We start from the raw sequence: 16,965 nt of genomic DNA, 5'->3' as shown, positions 1-16,965 counted from the left end.
CTGCAGGGGATGTAAGCTTTGTCCTGGGCTTGGGAATTTCATGCTGTGGAGTCTTGGGATACCCCTAACTGTAGGTTCCCTACTTCCACCCCTTTTGCTGCTATGGTGAGGGAGGGATGGATGGGAAGAGCAGCCAACAGAAACAGGGAAAGAAAGCTCAATAAGGCACATGCTCCTGTTTCTGGCATTTAAATGAACATCACACTAAAGTCATTGCTCTACCATTATGATGAGCCAGATGCCAGACACTTTGTCTCTTTGGTTTGCATTTAACCATCCTGTCAGCAGAAATCATGGAAAGCTTTCCTGGAGAAACCTGGGAAGAAGAGGAGAAACCAATACTCCCAACTTTGCAAAGGGAAATAGTGAGCTATGGAATGTGGCTTCATTTGGGTGGCTTGAAAAGCAGCGTGGAAGCCTGGATGAACTGGTTCTCATGTCACTGGTGGCAAAGATGCGTGGCCAAGGTGTTTGTTTCCCACTTGTGTATTTTGACACTGTGTTTTGCAAGAGCTTTGCTTTTGAAGGAGAAAGCTGTTAGATCAAAGGAAACAGTGGCTCCAGGCCCTTTGTCCTGTTATAAAGGTTAACCAGAAGTGCAAACACAAGACCTTGTGAGGAAGGTGGCAGCACGGTGACAACTCGTCTGGAGTCCATGGCTTGTTCTTCGTGTGCTTCAATGGTCCTTGAGCTCTGTGGCTGAGGTAAGTGCATTGGCTTCCTGCCTCTGAGAGGGATAAGGGCAGGGTGAAGGCTGGGCTGCAATTCCTGGCTTGGGAGTTTGACTGCAGCCAACAGAGTCCTCCTGTCTTGATTAGTTACATGTTTAATTAGATGCTGCTGTTGCCTCCTGTGATGGGCACCATAGATAAGTTTAAAGAGTGAATAGAGTGAGAAGGAGCTTTGTGAGCTCCTGGGTTTGTGTTTGGGACAGAAACAGGGCTTGGATGAAGGCTTGGGCTCACCTTATGAAGCCTTTTAGCTCAGGGGAAGAGACCAGGGCACGAGGAGCTCTGCATGCTCCTGGAGCCCAGCTCTGGCAGTGCTTCCCCATCAGCAGAGATGTGTTTGGTGCCACTCAATTGTGTTCTGAAGCCGTTCTCCACCTCTTTGCATCTTCCTCCTGTATTTACCCTCGCAGTGTTTACTCTGCAAAGACTCCTCTAAGACTCAGCTAAGCACACAGTTTACTCAGCTAACAAGGGCTGCCATTTCTGGTGGGTATCTCTGTGTACTTGTGCTTCAGTCTCCGTTGACACTCGGTGGGAAGCGTTAAAGCAAACAGCAGTGGGAGGCTCAGCTTTGCCTGTACCAACCCTGCTCTGAAATAGCTGAGTTGGGGTTGGCCAGAGCTGGCTCCCACCAGTCTGCTGCTGGGAGGATGGAAAAGCCTTGGTGAAGCATGTGGGCTGTGCTGATGGGTTTGCAGCATTGGAGATGCAGCTCTCCTTGCTCTGCAGTGTGTGTTCACCTCCTTCTTCCCCTTGCTCTGCAGTGGCTGCAGCTGACCTTTCCTGAGTGGGTAAGGAAGCAGCCCTATGGAGTAACTCCAGTTGCTATAGGGAAAGTTTCTGGGGGGAGTTAGCCCCAAATTTGCCCAATTCATTGGGCTTAGAGCAATTTATAGAGCTGAGGCCCCTGATAAGCTTTAAAGGTTCCTTCCAACCCAAACCATCCAGGATTCTATGATCTCAGTGCCTCACTGCAGCAGCAGGAATGCTCCCTGGCATCTGCCCTGTGCTTGCAAGAGGCAGCTTCCCCCTTGCCTCCTGTTGGGATGCTTGAACCTGTTGCTGAGGAGCGTTTGGTTACTTGTGCAAACAAAGCAGCCAGGGTGATGGGATGGCACGATGATTGTGATGACTGCTTTGTGTCTAACAGGGTTCAGGGCAGCTCCTTGGCTCTGGCAGTTCCCTGTGCCAATGGGATCAGGCTGTACCAGTGGGATGCATCACTGGTGAAAGCAGCTCCTCACTACCTTCATTTTGGGGCTCATTTCTGTGATTTCTGGTCCCTGTAGCTGGAACTGCAAGACTTCAGCACCTCCATCAGCTGCCTCTCTCCATAAGAGAGCTGCCCGCAGTGGATGCTGCTCTGTGAGCAAGCCTGGTGCTAGAGGATCTCAGCCAGTTTGTGTCCTTTAGCTGCTCCGCAAGGCAGCAGTTGTCAGGAATACTGAGCTGGATTCGTGTTACCTTTTGAGGGCACAAATCCCTACAGGCTCAGAAGGAAGGCTGCAGTTAACACTGCCCCTCTCCCTGCCAGCTCGGAGTCAGAGTTTCCTACTGGCAGAAGTGAAGGCTCTGGACTCTGTTGCTTGGATGTTGTTGGCATTAACTGGCTGCAGCCTCTGCTGAGTAATGAGAAGCAGAAGAACACTCAGGTTCCAGCCTGGAATGGGGCTGGAATAGAGCTGCTGCTGCACTGGGTCAGGCTCTGCCATCGAAACCTGGTCCAGGGAGGGGACAAGAGTTCAGGACCCTACTCCTGCATCCCTGGCAGTGAATCCCTGTTCAGGGGGTCAGTACCAGCAGCCTGCAGAAGCTGCACTCTTCCCAGTGAACCTTATGGGGTTTTACTGCCTCCTCCCCGGCCTCCTGCTCCCCATGCCAAGTGCTTTGCAGGCTGTAGAAGGTGCCTGCACCCTGCTGCTGTGCTCAGCATTCCGGCTGTGTGCTCAGCAGGAGCCAGGGGAGGAAAACAGGGATTCGGAGCTGGCAGCTCCTGTGTGTGCTTCACACTCTCATGCCCCTGCAGCTGTCCTCAGCCTGGCCCCTCATCGGGCACTCTCAGTCCTGCATTCCCTGCTGGAAGCTATTTGCAGGGAGGGATCAAAGGCATGGCCTGAAATCCTGGCTCTGGGAGGTAATGGAGGCTGCCTGGTGGAAGTAAACTTCTGCTTGGAAGGCATTGCAGAACATTGATGCTTTGTGTTCACTGAGCAGCACTGCCCTTGGATGTGCTTGGAGAGGGGTGCTTGGTGCTGCTGTGGGATGGGGAGGAGGAATGGGCAGTGATGTTGAACCTGAGGTTCTGCTGCTGCCCCATCACTGCTGGGCTCCTGTGAACCACTGCTCTGTGTGTGACAGGGATGCAGGGATTCACCTGGCTCTGATCAGCAGAGCATCCCTCTGGATGCAGGCAGGGCTCAGAGAGTAGCTGCTACTGGGGGCTTAGGACACACTCACTTCTTAATGATTATTCTTCCTTTCTGTGTTCTATTCCCCACTCCCTTTTGTGGTCCCCTCTCTCATACCCAGCCCTGACCACTGCAGTCTGTGGCCTGTGCTGTGGCTCAGACAGTGCTGGCTGGCCAGGGGTGGTCCATGATGGGGTGGCCTCCATCTCCCCCCAGTTACATCCACAGTGACTGTAGTGGCACTTAGGAGCTGGGTGTGAAGCTGAGAGCTGACTCTTAATTGCAGGACTAAGCTTTAGATTGCCTGAAGGTATTGGGATTGGAGCTGCTTTCCTCTTGGGAGGCTGTCTGCAGCGCAGTGTGAATAATGACAAGCAATGATCCTGGCAGGCACGAGCATCCTCATGGAGTCACAGCCATAGGTGAACCACAGATCCCATATTGGCAGAGTGGGGACAATGCTGGGAGCTGATGGAAACCACCTTGAACCTTAATGCTGGAGCTAAAAGCATCTTAGCAGGGAGAGCTTGGCAGTGTCCATGTCCAGAGGATAGGGCTTTGCCCTCCCTCATAAGCAGGGCAGATGTTTCTATGCAGCACTGGTGACCATCCCCCTTCGGGCAGGACCGGGATGACACGTAGGGAATGATCTATCCCAATGCACTGCTCCCTGCTTCCCAGAATAGCATCCGTCTGCAGCGTCTGCCTTGATTTATGTGGTGTTCAGAGGCTGTTAAAAATAAGCCACCCACGAGCTAAAATTACATTGTCTGGGATTACAGTCGGCTTCGTGGACAGGGCGCCTATAAAAGGAGGAGGAAAAGGGTGTTTGGGTGCTGATGGGGAGCAACAGTTGTTTCCTATAGGGAAGACATTTGTCCTTTGCCTTGGCCAAAGCTGTTATCCAGAGGTAGCGTTGGCACAGTTGGATTGCTTAGAGCCAGCTCCCAGGGAAAGGCAATGGGCTCATTCCCACTTTGTCCCGGCTTAGGTTCCCAGGACTGGATGTGCAGGAGTTAAATTCATCCCTTAACCCTTGGTTTACATGAGCACAAATGGCTCAGAGAGCAAGGGGTTTATCTGGTTGTGGAGGAGCATCCACCTGCCCCACCATTGCTTGGGCTGGAGCTTTGGATACTTGGGTTTATGTCTGTTGCTTTGTTTGGAAACCCCCCATGTACAACCCAGTTCCCTGGGATAGAAGCTAATCCGCTTATTTCTACACATTTCTGCATGATTAAATGGCCGGATTATTGCAGCAGTGATTTGTGATGAGACTGCATCATGAAGGAGATCTAAGGCATAAATATTAGCTCTGGGCTCTTGGCTCCGTGCTGGTGAAAGGGGTGGAAGGTGCTGTGCAGCCCAAAGCCAGAGGAATGGAATGAAAGGAGCCTGTGGAGCAACTGGTCCCAGTGAGGTCTGAGCCCACCTCGTCTGGTGGAGGTTCAACCTTTACAGGGAGCTCATCCTGTAACATCAGCTCTGTATGGGCAACCTCATCCCCTGCAGCATCCTGGGATGGAACAGTCCTTCTGCTCTGCTTGGAGCTGTTCTGAACTGGGTTTGTGCAGCCCCTGCCTGGCAAAGGGGAGCAGAGGGGGGCCTGGTGCATCAGCACCCATGGGTGAGCTCCTCACCCATCAGTGCTGTGGGTACCATGGGGCCACTGGTTCATGCACCACCAGCACAGGGTGCTCAAGCGCTTCCAGGCCTCCTGTACTGGGGTTGCAGCCTTTAGAGGGCAGTAGAAGCAGAAGCACAGGGAAAAGTATTGGGAATGGGGGTGTTGGAGATGCTCTGGAGGAGGGGGGTGATGTGGAGCACCTGCCTCCTGATGTACACAGGGAAAAGGGGAACATCTGCCATGCTGTGCTTCATCACTTACTGCAGTCCTCGGGATGCACGAGTTCATAGAACCATGGAATGGGGTGGAAGGGACCTTAAAGCTCCTCCAGCTCCAACCCCTTCCACTGGAGCAGCTGCTCCAAGCCCCTGTGTCCAACCTGGCCTTGAGCACTGCCAGGGATGGGGCAGCCACAGCTTCTCTGGGCACCCTGTGCCAGCGCCTCAGCACCCTCACAGGGAACAGCTTCTGCTCCAGAGCTCAGCTCAGTCTCCCCTCGGGCAGGTTCAAGCTGTTCCCTTGGGCTTCAGTAATGGGAAAAGGGGATTTAGGAAGCAAATCTGCTCATGAGGGTCTGTGGTGTTGCAGATAGAGGAAGGTGAATGTGAATGTGTGTGTGTGTGTGGTGCTTCTGGATTAGGGACCAGCAGGCCTGGGGCTTGTGTTCTGCATGGGCTGCACTAAACCCACCTGGCTTGGGTATGCTCCAGGCTGTGGGATGGAGGAACGATGGTGGCTGCAAAGCAGGTGAACCTCCTGCAGGGGCTTGGGGTCCTGAGGGTTAGGAGAGGAGGCATTGGAACGAACCAATGCAAACAGAGCATTGCAATAATAGGAGTATATTAAACCCAGCCCTGAGTATTGAAATCGGAGTGGGAAGCGCGATCCTTGGGCTGCTCCATGAAATCCAGGTGAAAAAGAAGCCCAAGTAAATATTTACCGGAGCTCAGGCTCTCCGGATGTGTTATTGCTTTGGGAATTCTCGGCTCTGCTCCGTTAATACCTTCATCTGTTGGGTTAATGCATGCTCTGAAGGCAGCACGTGTCGGGCTGCCCATCATTCCCAGCCTGCTGCTGCCACCCCAGGTCTGCTCTTCCCAAATCCAGCCCCCAAAGCAAATGACATTGCAAATAAGTAATTAACTTTATCAAATTGACATTGGTGTTTATAACTGTGTCAACACTGCCCTTATAAACAGAGCTGGGGCTGACTCGGTAGGAAGATGTTGCAGAGCCCAGATGGGAACATCAGATCCATGGTTTGGGATGTGGGCTCTCATTTGCTGCTGTTGAGATGGGGCACGGCCAGAGGATGTTGGGGTGGGATGTGGGCAGGGATCTCAAAAGCCTTTGTGTTATTCCAGGTAAAGCTTATCTTGGAATCCCAGCCTGGTTTGGGTTGGAAGGGACCTTAAAGCTCCTCCAGCTCCAACCCCTTCCACTGGAGCAGCTGCTCCAAGCCCCTGTGTCCAACCTGGCCTTGAGCACTGCCAGGGATGGGGCAGCCACAGCTGCTCTGGGCACTGACCTTTCATTTCAATGCACAAGCAACAGGATAATTCCTTAGGATGGGGGTTAACAATGGGGTGGGTATGGACGAGCAGCTCCACTTGCAGCAGTGCTGCAGCTCTGGGGGTGTGAAACCATCCACCAACACCCTCAATTCAACCCAAAATCCATCTTCTAGTTCAGGTTAAAACCCCAAACCAACCCCAAACCCCGCACCCGGATCTCACCAGTGGGAATAACCCCTCTGGCTCCAGGATCTTGATCTGTCATACACATCTGGGTAAGTAATGCAGGGGGGATGCTGTCAGCTCCAGCTAAGCTGCATGAACCCAATGGGAGCGATGCTGCAGCGTGCCCTTTGTCACAGCCTCCTTGTGCCAATATTGACTTTCTAACACCTACACTTTGTTCTCTTCCTTAACAGGACAGCTGCTAAGTGCTGGTAAAGCAAACATCACATGCTCCGTGGGGCTCCGGCAGGGTCTGCAATCAAGCGCTCTAATAACCGCTTAAATGCTCTCATCAGCCTTGTCCTTGCTGTTTGCTTTAGGACACGGTGCTGTTCCTCCTCTGTGTTTGCTCTGTGCCAGCCACAGGCAGAGTTAGAGGTCACCCAAAGCAAACGCAGGTGGGGGGGTTCTTTCCTTTCCCTTCCTTGGGTTGTGCATCATGGTTGGGTTTGGCTTCCTCCATCAGTGGTGGGGCTCTGTAAGCATCCCCTTGTGTTCTGAGGTTGGGTTAATGCAGCCTGAATGCAGCTCCTTCTCCTTCTTCAGCCCCAGCAAATGAGAGGTGACAAGAGCCCAACATCACATTCCCCCTTTGCACAGCCTCTGAGGGCAGCAGGAACTGGACCAGTTGCTTGGGAGAGGCTCAGGAATGAGCTGGGACACCATTCAGCCATCCCAGGGCTGCAGCTTCCTCCACCTCTTCCCTGGAAGCTGAGGGCTGATGTTGCTGTCTCTTGGGTTCTTGCTTGGCTTAAAGTCACCCTGTGATCATCGTGCATCTGCAGCCTGCGCCTTCAAAGCCACCACGGTAACGTCCAGCAGGTATTTATTATATAGGTAATAGCTATATTATATATATACATATATATAGAGTTATGTTACAGCTATGGGATAGCTGTAGCTGTGAATTACCCTAATGGGAGCATAACCCCGTTCTCCAGGGCCTGGGCTGGGTTTGGAGGACACCCCTCCCTTAGACACCTGCATCCCAGGGCCTGATGCTGTACATCCCACCCAGCACCGTACATCTTCCTGCCCTGCTGGGTACCATAGGGTGCAGGAGGGTGCATGGGACAGGTCTGGGGCTGGAGGAGGACTGGGAGCACATCCCAAAGAGCAGCTGGGAATGCTGCATTCCAAAAGGAATGTCTCTTTACAGCACATTGCTCCCAGTACAGCCACGATGACAAGTCTCACACAGCCCCTTGCATTCTTGGCTCGATTACCTCTGGCAAGCACACAGCCTGGGTGGCTCAGTGGCCAGGCTGGCTCTCCCAAAGCCATTCCAGCCTTTTCCCTACAACGCTGCTATTATACCTTAACAGGGCTCCCAGAATCCGCTCACCCTGGAGCCAGCTCCATCCCAGACAAGCCAGTGCATTGCAATGTGTGTGCTGCATCCAGCTGCATCCCTGTTTCCATGATGTTCTGTCTGACTTTGCAGCTCCTGGCGCTCTGCACAAAGCTGTGTGGGGTTGTCCCATATTATGGTGTGATTCTTAGCTCATGTAGTGATGGGGATGGCACAAGAAAGCAGCCTTGGCTGATGCAGAGCTGTGGTTTATAGGGGTGCATGTGCAGGGCTGTACCTCTCATGAAGCCACTGCAGCCCGGTGGCTGTTCTCCCTTGCCAGCACATCTGCATGGCCCAAAGTCAAATGGAATGGTTGTTTTACCGAGCTCAGCTATTGCTGCTTGGGGCTGGGGAGGGAGATGTGCTGCTCAATAACCCCTTGCCTATCAGGGACATGCAGGAGAACATGAAGGATCCGGATGCAGCATCCAGACTGATTTGTGCTGTTAGTGGTGGGCATCAGAGGTGGGTTCCTCTCTCCCCCATCTGCTGTTTTGCCTCTGTCTTTTCTATGTCAACATTACCTGCTCCCATATGGGGCTTGGAGCAGCTGCTCCAGTGGAAGGGGTCCCTGCCCATGGCAGGGGCTGGAGCTGGATGAGCTTTAAGGTCCCTTTAACCTAAACCAAGCCAGAGTTCATGCTGCTGTTGGAAGCAGAGGAGCCAGCTACTCTGGAGGTGACCCAAACCCCATTCTGAGGGGCACACATGGCTCCCTGTGAGCATCCAACCTTCCTCCACAAACACACCTCAGTTTGGAGCTCAAATCCCTCCCTACATCCCCAACTAAACCTGTTCCCTGTTTTAACTTGAGGAAATCTGCTTAATCTTATAGGGAAGCTGCCACCTTGGGGGGACAAATCACAAGGCACAGGGACCATCTGAGCAGGGATCGATGCAGAGGCCGGGATGAGGACGTGGTACTTAAATCACTGGAGAGACCCTTTGGATGGGAAATCAGTAAGTGAAACATGTGAGATTGATTTCAAATCATTTCTATGGCCAGGACTTCAAGCTGTTGTCAATATTCCTGCATAAGTAATGACAGCCATTAGGAAAGGGGTAGATGTGCCCGATAGTGTGACTAGATAAACCTTGGGGCTGGGGTGGGGGGTGTAAATCACCCCACTGCAGGTGAAGCTGCTGACACATGGAATGAGCCAACAGCATCAGCCTCTTCCTGCCCAGCATTAACCAGCAGCAAGCTGCTGTTTAAAGCAGTGCTGATGGAAGGGAAAGGAAAAGAGGTTATAATAGGAAATGATGAGCTGGGCAGATTTGATGTCCCAGCCCTAAATGGTATCTGTTGATCTGTAACAGCAGCAGCAAGTGTGGGTGTTCCTCTGGCTGTATGGGGAGCACCAAGGGAATGGGGGACATGGTCCTGACCCCTGTGTGAGTCCCAGGGAATGGGGCTGGCACCGGGTGCCCCATTCATCCTTGTGCTTTCACCTCTTATTGGGACCCTCCTGCCATGGGGCTCCTCCTGACCCCCCCATCAGACAGAGCTCTGCCTGCCCCAAGAGGCCTTTCAGCATCACCCATGGATGCCAACCGCATCCCAGCCCCTGCTGTATCCCAGTTAGATGTTTTACCACTTCCACCTTCCTGACCAGGCCCATTCCCATCTCCCCTTGTCCTCCATCCTGAAACAATAACCACACTGCCTCTGGCACCCGTTCCCAAAACATCCATTACCTTGGGCTCTGCAATCAAAAGCCATTTCTAGTAAATGTGTTTGCTTTGTACTGAATTACTCGCAGTGCTGCCAAGTACAACCACACCAGCTGTTAATTAGAGTTGAGCTTTTATTACCAAAAAGTCTGCTCTGTTGAGATGGAAAATGGGAATAAAAAGTCATTTAACCTATTGTGATGGGAAAATAAACGATGACTTGTTGGTTTAATTAAACTGTCTATTTATCCAGCCGCCCCAGTGTTTGAGCATCCACCGGATTATGAGCAGCGTCACCCGAGCTTGGCTCCTGTTGTCTGCGTAATCCCTGTTGTCTGAAGTGACAGTTACCTGCTAAATGGCCCATTGAAGCCCACCTGAAGCTTGCAGCACATCCCTGGTTGCTGGCTTTGAGTCCCTCCGTGCACTGAGGAACCCCCATCTCCTTCCCACTCTGCTCATGCAAGGAAGGGACCATCCAGCTCATCCGGTTCCAGTGCTCTGCTATGGGGACACCCTGCCCAAGGACCCAAAGCTCTCATCCTCCCGAAGGAGCCGGGTGCTGCTGCTCACGTTGCTGGGCAGAGCAGGGGCCAAGCTTCCCCGTAGCTCCCTCTTCTCACTGCCGGATGCTTCCCCTTCCAGCCCCATGGAGTGAACCCGGTCTCGGGCTGTTTGCTGACTCCGGCTCTGTTTGTGCAGCCGCAAGGCTCGGGGCTGTGTTTATCCCCTCTTCAACCAGCGGCGGTGATGGTTTAAACACATCAATCACTCCCGAGCCTTTAAAGGGCTTTGAAGTGGAGACACTGCTCTTGTTTGCCTTCCCCTTTTGTGTCGAGTCTCCCTTGCCAGCGCTGCAGAGGACACTGATGGAGCACGGCCCCATCCGAGCTGCAAGCATCGGAGTATGCCCCAAGGCTAAAGAAACCCTACAGGGAGCCGTGTTTTGGGGGGGAACACTATGGTATGGAAGCAGCAGCCAGATCCTTCCTTAGGCTGGTTTACAACTGATGCTCTGCTGCAGGTCCCCCTCGGTGTCAGGCTCCTTATGGAGGATATGGGGCTCCTTGGGGTTTCAGATGCTGCAGCTCTAAGGAGCAGTTTGCACTCTGCAGCCAGTGTGGCTTATTGGGTGGTCTGTGGGGTTGGCATGGGATGGGTTGGGAGATGCTGCCAGCCTGGGTTTGTGTGGTCTGGCTGCAAGGAAGATGCTAATGCATTGGGTGGTTGGCTTGGCTGAGCTGCTGCAGGCATTGAGGTTGGGGTTTTATGCTCCTCAGGTCCTATAAATAGATATTGCAGGGTTGTAGCTGCGGGTTGGAGATGCTGGAAAAGCACCGAACCATAGAACCCCAGCCTGGGGTGGGTTGGGAATGGACCTTAAAGCTCCTCCAGCTCCAACCCCTGCTTCCAGAAACCTCTCCCAGGGTTTTCAGGGAAGGGAGCTGGGAATTCCCGGCTCAGCAGGGACCCAGTTGTGCTGGCTCTGCTTCAGGGCTGTGCCACACAAGCTGGTGTAGCACCTGGAGCTCAGGAGCGCTGTGGGTAAATACGGGCACACTTACTTACTTTACAGGGAGGAAATCATGCCCCAAGTGAGAGAAATCACTGGGTATCTGCTCCATATAGGAATAACAGACGGCGTGAGGGACAAATTGCCTCGGGGCATCGGTCAGGCACACAATAGCCTCTCATTAGTGAGGGGTTATGACCTCGAGTCCTCAGCATCTGCCTGAAACACATGGAGTAAGGGTGATGGTTCCTCGGGGTGCAGTGCTTGGTGCTGGTGACCCAGCTCCTTGGATAAGGGTCTGCTCCTCCTGCCGCATCCCAAACCTGACCCGGCTGGGACATGAACACCGACCCTAAGGAGGGATGCTGGAGGGAGCTGGCTCCTCCACAGCCCATGGTTGGGATGCTCAGCGCTGAGGGAGCTCCCTGCATCCTCCTGCTGCTGTGCAAATAGTGGCTAATGAAGTGGCAGCAACCTCATCTGAAGGACACTCCTGAGCCTTGCTCCTGGTCTCAGCAGCGAGGATTCATTCCCAGCAGGCATCCCTTAAGGGACAGAAAGGAGAAGGCAGTGTTAGAGCTGGGCAAGGGTTTAACAGAGTCCTGCTGGAGCTGTGCAAGAACAAAGGATGTCTGAAGCACCAGGAGAAGATCATCTCGGGACCTGTCCTGCTCCATCACCCCCAGGCACCTGCATCTCTGCCCCCCGGGTTTGCTGCCTGCAGGCAGGAGGATCCCTGCTCCATACAGGGCTAGGAGGTAAAACCCATTACACTTGTGGGGCTTGGGGCTGGCTGCGGTGGGGGCTGGTTAAGTGGTTATGGCAGGGCTCCCCCGAGGGTGATGCAGCCGTGTTTGATCCATGGATGGCTGCTCTCTGTGATGATTATTGCAAGCGGTTTTGCTGAGTGCTGTGAATTATTCCTGTGCACACCAGCAACCAAAGGGGCTCAGATGAGCTCCTCTGTAACTCACAGGGGGGTTAATCCTGCTCCCCTCAAAAATCATAGAATCATAGAGTAGTTAGGGTTGGAAAGGACCTTAAAATCACCCAGTTATAAGAGGTGATGGGCACAGCGGCAGAGGTGGTGCTTGGCTCTCACTGGTGATGCTGGTCTGGTGATGCTGCTTGCGCTGCACTCATTCTGCTCTTCATAGGGTAAAGCACAAAGTGGCTGCCCCATCCCTGGCAGTGCTCAAGGCCAGGTTGGACACAGGGGCTTGGAGCAGCTGCCCCAGTGGAAGGGGTCCCTGGGTTGGAGCTGGAGGAGCTTTAAGGTCCCTTCCATCCCAAACCAGGCTGGGATTTCTATTGCTTTAACTGCAGAGAAATGTCATTGATTTTTGTGCATCTTAGACCGCAGGAAGGAACCAGTTCCTTAGGACAAGGAGGGCAACAGAATCCAGGCCTTTGTGCTGCAAACCTGCCCTGGAATCCCCTCTCCATCTCCTGCAGCTGTAACAAAGGCTCCTTCCATGCGGTGTCAGTGTGGGACAGGAGTTCGGGCGCTTTGCCTGGCTCTGGATGGAATCCATGGCAGCAGCGGACCCAAAGCCATGAGCCTCGGCTCGTTTGCAGCTCGCAGCATTCATTCTATCGTTGGGGGGGAATTGCTGCCCTCATCCAGAGCCAGGAGAAGCCGATCGCTCCCCTGCGGTGCTTAAATGAAGGCGAGGATGTGAGTGGTCAGCCCCGGCCTCTGCTCCTCCCTCTGCTGCGTTTTCATCCTATTGATTCCATTGGGTTTCTTTCACACCCCAAAAATCCACCCTGGAATGCTCTTGCCTCCATTCTGTGCGTTTGAAACAAGAAGCAGGAGAAGATGTTCGTGTTTTAATCATATTCTGGGTATCTTTTATGCACCAAATGGAGCTAAAACAGGGAGGAGAAAGCTCCAGACATCGTGATGCTCTTGGATGCTGCCTGCATTCTGTGGTCCATGAGGAAGGGGAGGCAGGACTCCATAAACACAGGTGAATATGGATACAAGGAGTAGCATCCAGGGCTCCAAGCCATGAAGCACAAGGAGCAGCCCTGCAAGGCTGCGGTGGTGATGCACAGGGGTTGTTTCACTGGGGCTGCATCCTGCTGGGTTCACAATAGGGGGTTTCAGCATCAGGATTTGGCTCCTAACGTGGGGCTGAGCTTGTTGCTAGAAACACTCACCCCAGCCCCTCTGGTCCATCCAGCTCCATTCCCCCTTGCAGAGCTGCTGTGGTGCCCTCGCTGGTGATGCTGTGGTGATGCTCTTGGTGATGTTCACCACTGCCATGACCAGCAGCCCCAGAGGATGAGGTGCTTGTCCTCCCCAGCTTGCCCATCTAAAGAGAGGGGAGCTGCTGGTGGCATCTTCCCTACTCCCAGCATGGGTTTAATGGTCCCATTGGCGGAGCTGTGCTTGCCTCAGCCTTCTTCATGTTGGATTTGTTAGGGAAGGAGCAGCTCCAAGGGCTGCTGAAGCCCATGGAAAGCCTCCTGTTGACCTCATTAAGGACTGGATCGATGCCTAATGGCAGACAAAGGGCTCTGCCTGTGCAGCGCTTCCAGTGGCAAGGACCTGAGGGGCCGAGGGGATTTATTTCCTCCCCGGGTAATGGGCACGCTTGGCTAGCTCAGATATTGCCCAGTCCCTTCCCCTTCTCTCGTTTCAATTCCATATTTAAACCCAGTAATAAGTGCAATAATCTGCATGTCTGGGATTAATAGAACGTTGTGTGTTTCTTGAAAGGCTCGCTGATCCCGTAGTTAATTTAATCTTTTATTACCATTAACCAGCTCATGTGGTGGCCAGCGAGCCTGGGGAGCAGCTTTCCAATAGCAACACATGACAAAGAGATGGAAATGGAATAGCAGCCCCATTCCTGCGTTCCCACAAAAGCAGCAACGACAGCAAGGCTCCAGCCAAGAGCCCTCTCCTGCTCCGAGTGTATTGTCTCACAGGCAGAGCACGTACCCGGCTGCTAACGGGAATTGCCAGGAAGTAATACTTATTGTGGAGGCTTTGAAATGGTGAAGGAAGAGCTTATTGAAAGGCACAGCCCTGGCCTAGGAGCAGCCTGCACTTAACAGCTATCAATGCACAAGTGCCAAGAGGAAAACGCTCACCTCCCTGGTGCCAAAGAGGCTCCGCGGATCCATTCGCTGGCCGCTGTGCAATGCTATAAAATAGGAATAATGGCATGCTGGAAAAGGGCCATTGCACTGCTAGAAACGCTGCTCTTGTGCAGATGCCAAGTCTACCTCTGGCTTCGGATCGGGAATGTCAAAGCCGTGCTGTGCCCATCCCTGCCTGCCTGGGCGCTGCAGGGAGGATGCATTGCACCCTGCTGCAGTTCTGGGGTCATTCCAGCACCCAGGATGCTGCAGCGTCTTTCCTACTGCAGGCATTGCCTTTGGGAGCTCCTTTAGCCTGGATCCTAGCATGCAATAGGGGCATGGAAGCTGCCGGTGGCCTGCCACTGACCTGCGCTGTTCTGCACATCCATCTCATCCAGCTAAACCTGGAGGGATCCAGCAGTTTCCTTGATTCCCAATGGGATGTGTGCTGGTGCAGCTCACTTCTCACACTCAAAGCACTCCGGAGCCGTTGGCTGTCTCTGACACACACCCGGGCTGGGATAACACTGCCATTGGATCCAGATGGGGAGAGGCTCTGCTCCGGCGGTGCAGAGGGAACCCATTAGCAGCACATTGTATTCCAAGGAATTCCTTTTCAATTTCCTTCCCGATTATACCACTTATCCCCAAGCATGAACCCTCCTCGGGCTCCCTTTGGGTTATCTCCACCCTAATTCCCCTCATCTTGCATATTTCCCTTTCACTTTATCCTATTTTGGTGATTTTGCTGGAGCTGGGCAGCCTGGAAGGGATGTGCCAATGGGGAGCAGGTCTGTGCAGGGTGGTCGGGTGCCTCATAGGGGTGTGCTGGAGCATGAGCCATGGGATGCATGGATCAGGGGAGCCTTTGGGGGCTGATTGGTCTTTAATGCAGCGTCCTACAAAGATCCTGTGCTTGCTCCTCATAAGAGACTTTCAGTTGCATCTTCTCCGAGCCACTTCAGACGGGATGAGAAGGATGCGCTCTCCAGGCTGCCATAGGAAGTCCTTCATTCCTGTCTCCATCAAGCCTCTGAAGTGCATTGTGCTGGTTTTAAGTGGTTCAGTGCAGCAGCAACCAGGCTTTGGAGGAGCAGGGCTGAGTGGGACGGCTTTCTAACCATAGGAAAGGCTTAGGGAGGGCAGCATGGAGAGGAGTGTGAGCTTGCTCCCCTTCTGCATTGCACTGGGACCTGCCTGCACCCCATCCATTGAGGCTTCAAACCAGCTTGGAGCATGGCCCTGTACTATCCACCATCTAAACCATCATTTACATGCAAACAGCCCTGCCTTTGTGTGCTGCCCAAAACCAGCACCAAAAGGGATGCACCAGGGATCAAAACCAGAGGCAGGCATAGTGCTGGTTAAACACCAGCAGCATCGTGTCCAGTTTGCACACTGGAATCACACCAGTTTGGGCTGTAAATGAGAGAAAGCAGCATAAAGAAGGTGTCAGATGGCATCCAACATATAAGAAGGGAAAAGACGTAGTGGAACGGGGCTTTGTGAGAGCCAGGACCTGAGCTGCAGCTTCAGAGCTGGGCCCAGCTTTAAAGGAACCAGAGCAAACCCCAACTTGCGGCTCCAGATGTGGGCACGATGCAGCAAACACCAAAGAGGGCTGTGAGTTGGGGGGGTTTGAAGCTGCAGACCCCGGGTAGCTCCATCCCTGCCAGGTCTGTGCAGTTTGGGTTCTGGTTTTGACGTGGTTCTTTGCTTTAAGAGAAGGTGCAGCAGTGGGTACCCAGGGAGGTGGAAGCAGAAGGGGGATGCTCTGCTCAAAGAGCCACAGGGACATTTGGTCACGGTGGAATATGGAGGTTTTGGGGCTGGAACTGGGTCCCAGCCCTGCTTTTCCCATGAGCTCAGTGTAGGGTTTGGGGTGTGTTAAGTGTGTGCCCATAGGTTTGTGGATGTTTGAGCATGTGGGTGCAGTTTGCCCTCTCCCAATGAAGCTTTGGTGTTTGCAGAGCTGGGTTTGGGGACCCTGTGTGTGTACCCATGCAGGACCACCCCTCCCTAAACCCATCTTCACCATAAACTGCTTTAAAAGAGCTTTTCCAATGAGGAGTGCAATCACTCTAACTCACCTCCGCATATCCTTAGTGCGCTCAAACACATACCCTGTTATGTCTTGTTGTTTAATGGGTACTTGGCATATTCCTGCCATAAGCCTGTCTGGGACCCATTGGAGATAAACTCTTCCTCCATTACCATCAACTGGAAGTTTTTATGGGCTTGATGAAAAATATACCTGGGACAAATCACTGGTTTATGGCTTGGAGAAGGAAGACAGAAGAGGCCTCCAGACACACAGTAGGAGAATCATCAACCATTAACATGAAGGCGCAATTTGTCTCTCATCCTCTTTAACATAGGGCTGAGGGATACTTTGTAGGTAAATAGAACGTTCAGCTGCCTTCTTGGCACAGAGGAGAAGGGCAAAGCGGCTTCCTTGGCAGGTTGGAATGATCTCCATTAGTGAGGAATAGGGGTTTCTCCTAATTAAGCAAATAGTTGCAAGCGAGGTTGTTGGCTCAAGGGGAGTTCCAGCTCCTGCCTTTAGGCTGGCTGACAAGAGAGATTTATCTCCCATTCACATTGCCATAGAGGGTTCTTGGTATTCCATTGCCACGTGCAACTTTCGGGATGTTACTGGGAGATGAATGAGGAAGGGGGGGACGAGGGGAGCGCAGCCACAGCGTGTGCATGACAAACATTAATTGTCTTCCATTTCATATGCAGATGATGCAATCAGCTGGAGATAACACTGGAGAGAAGGCTGCTGGTGGGTTTGTTTTCTGACCTTGAGAGGCCGTGTTT

Source organism: Melopsittacus undulatus, chromosome 9, assembly GCF_012275295.1.
Source record: "Melopsittacus undulatus isolate bMelUnd1 chromosome 9, bMelUnd1.mat.Z, whole genome shotgun sequence".
Classification (NCBI taxonomy): Eukaryota; Metazoa; Chordata; class Aves; order Psittaciformes; family Psittaculidae; genus Melopsittacus; species Melopsittacus undulatus.
Note: the sequence above shows the minus strand (reverse complement) of the source record.